Source organism: Gopherus evgoodei, chromosome 1 (genome assembly GCF_007399415.2).
Source record: "Gopherus evgoodei ecotype Sinaloan lineage chromosome 1, rGopEvg1_v1.p, whole genome shotgun sequence".
Classification (NCBI taxonomy): Eukaryota; Metazoa; Chordata; order Testudines; family Testudinidae; genus Gopherus; species Gopherus evgoodei.
Genome location: NC_044322.1, coordinates 218,331,267 through 218,338,178, shown reverse-complemented (window position 1 = coordinate 218,338,178; position 6,912 = coordinate 218,331,267). Strand labels below are relative to the sequence as shown.

Below are 6,912 nucleotides of genomic sequence, written 5' to 3'. Positions count from 1 at the left end.
GCCTCCACACCTAACTCCATTCCTGAGCCTCCTACAAGGAGCCAGTCTGTGTCCTCTGATACTGCAGGCCTGGGGACCCAGCCAGAGGTGGTGGAACCAAATCCCAGACCACAGTCTATGGCAGCAGTTGTAGATTCAATTCCTGGGACCCAGCCAGAACCAGCTCAAGGATCAGAACTGGCAGAGCAGTCAACACCAGAGCCCGTGCTTGTAACCCCACCAGAGTCAGGAGAGCCAGCACAACAGCATGCCACAGAACCTGTACCTGCAGCAGCAGGTAAACAGGCACAATAAGCTCAGCTGGAGCCTGAAATACAACCTAGTGCACCAGCAGAAATCAGTTCACAATCGACAGAGACAATCCCATCACCTGCATCTCTTCCAGTGGGACCCAGCCCAAGTCCACAACCCAGAGAAGAACTAATGTTTCCAGCAAGAGGAAACAGTTCCAGGCACAGTTGGAAGCTGATGAAAGCCTCAAGGGAGCTTGGATGGCAGTACAGAGCAACTCACCACTTCTCAGCTCTTCTAATAGGTCCAGGTTGATAGTAGAAGGAGGACGCTTATACAAGGAAACCCTTTCTGGTGAGCACAAGGAGAATTGGCATCCTCAGAGACAGTTGGTAGTTCCAACTACGTATAGGAAAAAGCTCTTGAGCTTAGCCCACGATCACCCTAGTGGCCGTGCTGGGGTGAATAGAGCCAAAGACAATTTGGGAAAGTCATTCTACTGGGAGGGAATGGGCAAAGATGTTTCTACCTATGTCTGGTCTTGTGAGGTGTGCCAGAAGGTGGGAAAGCCCCAAGACCAGGTCAAGACCACTCTCCAGCCACTCCGCATCACTGAGGTTCCATTTCAGCATGTAGCTATGGATATTCTGGGTCCTTTCCCTAAGAAAATACCCAGAGCAAAGCTGTACATACTGATCTTCATGGATTTTGCCACACGATGGCCGGAAGCAGTAGCTCTAAACACCAGTGCTAAAAGCATGAGCCAGACATTGGCAGACATTTTTGCCAGGGTAGGTTGGACCTCCGACATCTTTACAGATTCGGGAACTACCTTCCTGGCAGGGACCATGAAACGTCTTTGGGAAGCTCATGGGGTGAATGACTTGGTTGCCACCCCTTACCACCATCAAACAAATGGCCTAGTTGAGAAGTTTAATGGAACTTTGGGGGCCATGATAAGCAAATTCGTAAATGAGCACTCCAATAATTGGTACCTAGTGTTGCAGCAGTTGCTCTTTGCCTGCAGGGCTGTACCACATCCCATTTTGGGGTTTTCACCCTTTAAACTCATTTATGGCCACAAAGTTAAGGGGCCACTACAACTGGTGAAGCAGCAATGGGAGGGGATTACATCTCTGGGAACTAACATTTTGGACTTTGTAACCAACCTGCAAAAAATCCTCAAGGACTCTCTAGCCTTTGCTCAAGAAAACCTACACGATGCTCAACAAGAGCAAAAGGCCTGGTATGATAAACATGCCAGAGAGCGTTCCTTCAGAATAGGTGACCAAGTCATGGTTCTGAAAGTGCCCAGGCCAATAAGAAGGAAGCATCATGGGAGGGGCCATTTATGGTTCAAGAGCACCTGGAAGCTGTTAATTACTCATAGCGTTCCTAGACCCTACCCTAAAACTTAAAGTATAACATGTTAATTCTCTAAAGCCCTTTTATTCCCAAGAAAACAAGGTTCTCCAGTTTACAGGCCAGGAGAGAGATGACGCTGAGTGGCCTGAAGGAGTCTACTATGAAGGGGAAAGCAATGGTGGCATAGATGAGATAAGCCTTACCATGACCTTCGGGCGTAAGCAGAGACAGCAAATCCAGGAGCTGCGCACCAGGTTCACGCTAATGTTTTCAGCCACCCCAAAACGGACAGAATGGGTGTATTACTCCATTAACACAGGGGATGCTTAGCCATTTAGAGCCCAACCTTACCAAATTGCTCCTCAAGGCAAAAACACAATTAAAAGTGAGAACAAGGACATGTTACAGATGGGTGTAATCCACCCTTCTGAGAGTGCTTGGGCCTCTCCAGTGGTTCTGGTTCCCAAACCAATGGGGAAATCCCCTTTTGCATGGACTACCATAAGCTAAATGCTGTAACTCGCCCAAAGACCTATCCAATCTCATGCACAAATAAGCTATTGGAAAAACTGGGAAGTGCTCAATTCATCTCCACCTTAGACTTAACTAAGGTGTACTGGCAAGTGCTGCTAGGTGACACAGCCAAGGAAAGGACATCCTTCATTCCTCATGTAGTGCTGTATGAATTTAATGTGCTCCATTTTGGACTGTGAAATGCACCTGCCACCTTCCAGAGACTGGTAGGTAACCTGCTGGCTGAATCTGTGGAATTTCTAGTCGGCTACCTGGACGATGTGGCCATATTCATATTCATAGGTAGAACACCTGGAACACCTTGAAGATATCTTCCAGCACATAAGGCCACTGGAGGAGCAGGGGGCCTACCCAGAGCCTGGGAAGGGGATCCGAGACCCAGCCACACGCCTGGGCACAAACACCAACGCTCCCTCCCTGGAGAGTGCCTGGGGTGAGAGTTAGTCCCTGATACAAGCACCAAACTGCAAAAGACGACCAACGCAGGGATAGATCACTTGATGATTGCCTGCTCTGGCCATTGCCTCTGAAGCACTTGGCATGGGCTGCTGTCAGAAGACGTCATCCTGGCCTAGATGGACCAACGGTGTCACCCAGGAGGGCCGTTATTATCTTCACTACTTTCCTCTAACCCAAGCAAAGCCAGGAGCAGGCCCAGCTCAGCAACTCTAGCAGGCTCCCCGGCCCCTGGCCCAGCATACAGCAAAACGACCCTGCCTCCGCCAGGAGAGACACCCACCGACTCACTCTTCCAGACCAGGGCAGCCCTTCCCCGCTTTGGCTCTCTCCAAGCTGTCTGCGTTCTCTGCTCTGCTCTGCTCCACGGCTGCCATGCTGATTGAGATCAGGAGGCTGCGTGGTCTCACGGTCTCAGCTGAGCTGGTATCACGTGCCACCCCGCCCATCTCCTCATTCCCTTCGTGGACTCCTGCGCTGTGAGTCATTCTGTATTTGAGTGGCTCTCCCTCCCGGCCAATGAGCTTGGCGTAGACTAGCAGGGAGGGAGGAGGAAAGGGATCGTGCTCCAGTGAGAGCTCAGCAAGAAAGGCCCAGGTCCCCCACTAGAGGAGAGCAGAGCAGAGCAGAGCAGAGCAGAGCAGGCTGGAGAAGGTGTGTATGGATCTGACTACTTTTCCCATGCTCTTCCATTTGAGCTAACTTCCCCAAGCAGTCTTCAGCCTTCCAGTCAGCGCAAGAGGGAGAAGGGCCGGGGAGGAAGAGCTTTGTGCTCCGCAAGGGCTGGGCTTTTGGGAGGCCAAGCAGGGACAGGGATGGAGGCCACTGGAGGAGATCAGCCGGCTGAGCTGTCCATGGCCTCTAAAAGAAGGCCCCGTCGCTGGAGAATGCGGGCATTGATCCCGCTGCCTCTCGCATGCGAAGCGAGCGCTCTACCACTTGAGCTAATTCCCCTGCCTTAGCAGCAAGGGGCTTGATCCATCCGTTCGATAACGGAGGCCACATCGTCCCTGCGCCAGCCGGTGACTCCTTCCAAAAGGGCCAGGCAAGCAAGGGCTTCCTGTAGGCCGGCTAGCTCAGCTGGTTAGAGCGTGGTGCTAATAACGCCAAGGTCATGGGTTCAAGCCCCATGCTGGCCACTCCAGGTGCGGGATGGAGAGGGTGACTTCTGCTCTTTTGGCTGACTGCTAGGGCTGGCAGAGGCCAAAACCAGGTGGGCTGGGAGCAGGCGAGAGCCCTGGTGGGCCAAGGGACCGGCCTGCGAGGCGCTGGGCAGGAGGAGGCTCTGGACACCTCCTTTCTTCCGCTCCCTGGCCTCCTCGCTCCACCTGCTGCCTGAAAGGGACTTGGGCCCGGGGAGGAGAAGGATGAGCCTGGCCGGCTGCCTTCCAGGCTCCTAGGAGACGAGGCTTCAGCTGTCCGCCCGCGAAGCCAAAATCGCAGGCCTGCCGGCTCGCCCCCATTCTCCGCAGGGGGTTGACCTGATGGCCCGAATTCTTGCCGGCCGCCAGCTCCACCCAAATGTACCCGAGACCGGATCCCGCTCCTCAGCCCAAGCCACAGAGGAAGGCTTAATACTCGGCACTCCAACCTAGGCCAGAGGCTTCACACTCCGCCTGCGCAGGGTGACCTTTGGGACTTCCCTCGACCCCATCCTCCCACCGCCCACAGCCACACCCCCCAAGCCCACACTCCAGCCCACACCTCAGACACCAAGGAGCAGGAGGACCACTCCGACCCGGGGCACCACCACTCTAAGTCAGCTTCACTTGCTTTCTCTTCTATCCCTTTCCTCCCAAATTATGCGCGCCTCACGGTAGCCGGCCCTGGGACACAGGGAAGACGCAGGCACGGCACTCTGACTAGCGCAAGCCAAACGCCCATACCGAGAGCTGAGCACAGGCTCTTGAGGCACTGGAGGAAACCCATGCAGACGCACTGACGGAGCTAAGCTTTACGTCCAAGGGCCCTACCTGTGCAGAAAGCCAGCTTTCTTCTGAAAAAGACTCCTCTTTCGGCTCACCTTCCAACCTTTCACACGCCTCCAAATGGGAAAACACACACACTGAAACACCCAAACGGTCCTAACGCTCCCAGTCCAAAAAGAAAAGAAAGGAAAAGACTTCTAAATGGCCACCCTGCCAGAATTCTACAGCTCCGCAAGTGAAACCCCTGGGAGGGACATTACACACAAAAGGGGAATGGAAAGCTGCCCAAATTGAGATGATGTGGAAAGCTACAGCCCCATCGCTACTCCTACTCTGCACACTTCTTGCAACAGCTGATGAACGTCCAGGTGCTTTTCGCATCCAAGCCCACACCAGGGGAACACCTTGAGACGCTTCCCGTGGCTTGTCTAGTTCAGCTGGTCAGAGCGTGGCACTCATGGAGGCAAGATGGTGCAGAGGAGCCCCTGGGTGGCTGTGGGCCTGGGGAGGATGGCTTTTGATTTTTCGGCCTGACCGCTACGGGCAGCAAGGCCAAAAGTCAGATGGCCGGCTCTCCCACCCACCACGCTCATCAGGAGCCCTTAGTCGACAGGCTTGGAGAATGCGGGCATCGCCCCCCACTACCTCTCGCGTGCAATGCGAGCGCTCTGCCGCTTGAGCTTCTTCCCCACAGCTGGCCTGACTCTCAGGCACCGGGCCAAAAAAGGCAAGGGCTCTGTGGCCTTAAGCAGAACACAGCCTGAGATGGCGGGATGGGGGCGGAGGGGCTACTCAGAGCTGGGGAAGGGGGGTCCGAGTCCCAGCCACGCGCCTTGGCACAAACACCAACGCTCCCTCCCTGGAGTGTGTCTGGGGTGAGAGTTAGCCCCTGAAACAAGCACCAAACTTCAGAAGACAACGAACGCAGGGATAGATCACTTGATGATTGCCTGCTCTGGCCATTGCTTCTGAAGCACCTGGCATGGGCTGCTGTCAGAAGACGTCATCCTGGCCTAGATGGACCAATGGTCTCACCCAGGAGGGCCGTTCTTATCTTCACCACTTTCCTCTAACCCAAGCAAAGCCAGGAGCAGGCCCAGCTCAGCAACTCTAGCAGGCTCCCCGGCCCCTGGCCCAGCATACAGCAAAACGACCCTGCCTCCGCCAGGATAGACACCCACCGACTCACTCTTCCAGACCAACGCAGCCCTTCCCCGCTTTGGCTCTCTCCAAGCTGTCTGCGTGCTGTGCTCTGCTCTGCTCTGCTCCACGGCTGCCATGCTGCCTGAGATCAGGAGGCTGCGTGGTCTCACGGTCTCAGCTGAGCTGGTATCACATGCCACCCTGCCCATCTCCTCATTCTCTTCATGGACCCCTGCCATGTGAGTCATTCTGTATTTGAGTGGCTCTCTCTCCCGGCCAATGAGCTTGGCGTAGACTAGCAGGGAGGGAGGAGGAAAGGGATCGTGCTCCAGTGAGAGCTCAGCAAGAAAGGCCCAGGTCCCCCACTAGAGCAGAGCAGAGCAGAGCAGGCTGGAGAATGTGTGTATGGATGTGACTACTTTTCCCATGCTCTTCCATTTGAGCTAACTTCCCCAAGCTGTCTCCAGCCTCCCAGTCAGCGCAAGGGGGAGAAGGGCCGGGGAGGAAGAGCTTTGTGCTCCGCAAGGGCTGGCTTTTTGGGAGGCCAAGCAGGGAGAGGGATGGAGGCCACTGGAGGAGCTCAGCCGGCTGACTGTCCATGGCTTCTAAAAGAAGAGCCCATCGCTCCCTTGCCGCTGGAGAATGCAGGCATTGATCCCTCTGCCTCTCACATGCGAAGCGAGCGCTCTACCACTTGAGCTAATTCCCCCGCCTTGGCAGCAAGGGGCTTGATCCATCCATTCGATAACGGAGGCCACGTCGTCCCCGCACCAGCCGGTGACTCCTTCCAAAAGGGTCAGGCAAGCAAAGGCTTCCTGTAGGCCAGCTAGCTCAGCTGGTTAGAGCATGGTGCTAATAACGCCAAGGTCATGGGTTCAAGCCCCATGCTGGCCACTCCGTGTGCAGGATGGACAGGGTGGCTTCTGTTCTTTTGGCTGACTGCTAGGGCTGGCAGAGGCCAAAACCAGGTGGGCTGGGAGCAGGCAAGAGCCCTGGTGGGGGAAGGGACCGGCCCTGGGCAGGAGGAGGCTCCGGACACCTCCTGGCCTCCTTGCTCCACCTGCTGCCTGAAAGGGACTTGGGCCCGGGGAGGAGAAGGCTGAGCCTGGCTGGCTGCCTTCCAGGCTCCTAGGAGACGAGGCTTCAGCTGCCCGCCGGCGAAGCCAAAATCGCAGGCCTGTCGGCTCGCCCCCATTGTCCGCAGGGGGTTGACCTGATGGCCCGAATTCTTGCCGGCCGCCAGCTCCACCCAAAT

The 6,912-nt window shown here is 55.6% G+C and overlaps 3 non-coding genes across 3 annotated transcripts; 2 read left to right on the top strand and 1 right to left on the bottom strand.

Moving 5' to 3' along the window:
* Nucleotides 1-3,467: 3,467 nt before the first annotated feature.
* On the bottom strand, nt 3,468-3,540 carry TRNAA-CGC. Its single transcript has one exon. It is a non-coding gene; the product is annotated as a tRNA-Ala (tRNA).
* Nucleotides 3,541-3,651: 111 nt separating this feature from the next.
* TRNAI-AAU lies at nt 3,652-3,725 on the top strand. Its single transcript has one exon. It is a non-coding gene; the product is annotated as a tRNA-Ile (tRNA).
* A 2,752-nt stretch (nt 3,726-6,477) lies between these two features.
* TRNAI-AAU lies at nt 6,478-6,551 on the top strand. The gene has a single exon. It is a non-coding gene; the product is annotated as a tRNA-Ile (tRNA).
* Nucleotides 6,552-6,912: the final 361 nt, after the last annotated feature.